Raw genomic sequence first — 2,341 nt, forward strand, 5'->3', positions numbered from 1 at the left:
TGTCCTGGTGCTGTCCTTCCATCCTGTCCTGGTGCTGTCCCTTCATCATGTCCTGGTGCTGTCCTTCCATCCTGTCCTGGTGCTGTCCTTCCATCATGTCCTGGTGCTGTCCCTCCATCATGTCCTGGTGCTGTCCTTCCATCATGTCCTGGTGCTGTCCTTCCATCCTGTCCTGGTGCTGTCCTTCCATCATGTCCTGGTGCTGTCCCTTCATCATGTCCCGGTGCTGTCCTTCCATCCTGTCCTGGTGCTGTCCTTCCATCATGTCCTGGTGCTGTCCTTCCATCCTGTCCTGGTGCTGTCCCTTCATCATGTCCCGGTGCTGTCCTTCCATCATGTCCTGGTGCTGTCCTTCCATCCTGTCCTGGTGCTGTCCTTCCATCATGTCCTGGTGATGTCCCTCCATCATGTCCTGGTGCTGTCCTTCCATCCTGTCCTGGTGCTGTCCTTCCATCCTGTCCTGGTGCTGTCCCTTCATCATGTCCTGGTGCTGTCCCTTCATCATGTCAGACAGGCCAGATCTGACTTCTGCCTACTTTTTTAATCTTGTGATCGCCCAACCCAGACCGATCTCTCATGCTGCCGTTGCCTCTGTGTGGTTGCAGATGGTAACAGCAGATGTGAAAATGCTGCTCCTGCGGCGTCCCACCCATGACCACATCCTTTAAATCCTCCTATAACAGCTCCTTTGGCCTTCAGTGAGCTAAACCCCTTCCTTTTTAAAATACAAACCTCGAGGACATTCACAGACATCTTATAAATTGTCCGCAACATTTTGAATAAGCTGACAACGTACTGACCCTTTGGGGTAAAACCAGGCCCTTTTTTGCATGTTTACACAGCACTTGGCATAACAAGATCAAGCCAGATCACAGGTACTGCTGAGTTGCCTCAGCCACACCATCAAGTCCAGTCCTGCACAGTTTGAAGCGTGACCTTCTCCATTCCCCTTTTCCTTCAGGGCCGTGGGCTCTTTGGGGTAACTGCTGAGGAACCAGCAGTATCTCTGGAACCAAAAACCTAGAGAAATCACCCATTAAACGACTTCATGCTGCTCTCAGAGCAGCCTAAGATCCTCTCTCCCCCGTCTGCCCAACCCGAGGGCCACCAGTGTGTCACCACCACCGCCATGGGGACAGGCTCTGCTCTCACCACACACTTTCTGCCCAGAGCGAGGAGCATCCCCCCCAGCCCTCCCCTCCTCAGCCGCTCCCTCACCCACCGCTCCTCACCAGAGAGGTGGACACAAGCCGACGAACCCCACCGTGGATCCCCCCGATTTCCTCCTGTGCCACGTGCCCACCTCCCGACCCTCCGCTGGCTGCCGAGCTGAGCAGCCTGGCCCCCGCACGCGGTCTGGGCTTTCACGCCTCCTCAGCTCTTCCTTCTCACTCGAAAACATCACGGAGGACACCTGAGGCGCCACCATTTGTCCTTGCAAAGGTGAAATAAAGAAATAAACTGAACAGCAGAGCCAACTACACTGTTAAGCGGTATTCTTTATTTTATCAGCACTGGGGAACTCCAGGGATCATCCTCCGTAAGTGCTCCAAAGACTCGATGCTCTTGCATTGCTTATATTCACATAATTATTACATAGGCATTACAATTTTTGAAAATTTCAGCATACATCTATACTAAAAATAATTATGTTAGTTATACTTGTTTAGTTTCTTACTCACAATAGACCTAAAATTAGTTAAATATAAACTAAGCACTCTGCTTCTAAACAATGTATTAATCTTGTCTCCCTCTTGTCATGCAGAAGGATCTAAAACTTGAAAAGTACCCCCTCGTTTTGCAGGTGGTCAGATCTCACGTACATCTTTTATAAGTTAATCACAGCATGCACGAATTTGGCAGCTCCTCTTCAAGGGGCCGCGCCCGCCCAGCACCGGGAGGCAAACGCTGCAGAGCCGTGAGGAGCAGCAGCCGCAGCGAGAGCAGGGGGCCGCCGGGCCGGCCCCGAGCCCGCCGCGGCCCGGCCCCGCACCGAGCCCGCCGCAGCCCGGCCCCGCACCGAGCCAGGCCGGGGAGGCCGCTCAGCAGGAGCGGGAGGAGCCGCGGGCACACGGCCCCGCAGCCACCGCCCTGCCCCAGCGCCACGGGGCCCGCGCTGAGGCCCCAGCCCCGGCCCCCTTCACTCTTCAAGAGGCCCAGGAGGCGACGCCCGGCACGGCCCGGCACGGCCCCGCCGGCCCCGGCCGCTCCAGCAGCCCCGGGCGGGAGGAGCCGCCCGCGCGTTGCCTCCTTAGGCAACGTGGAGGTGCCTCGGTAGGCATGGCGCGCACGTGGTCACGTGACGGGGCGACAGGTCGCCACGTGATGCCGCTGCTCCTGA

This window comes from Caloenas nicobarica, chromosome 19 (assembly GCF_036013445.1).
Source record: "Caloenas nicobarica isolate bCalNic1 chromosome 19, bCalNic1.hap1, whole genome shotgun sequence".
NCBI classification, from domain to species: Eukaryota; Metazoa; Chordata; class Aves; order Columbiformes; family Columbidae; genus Caloenas; species Caloenas nicobarica.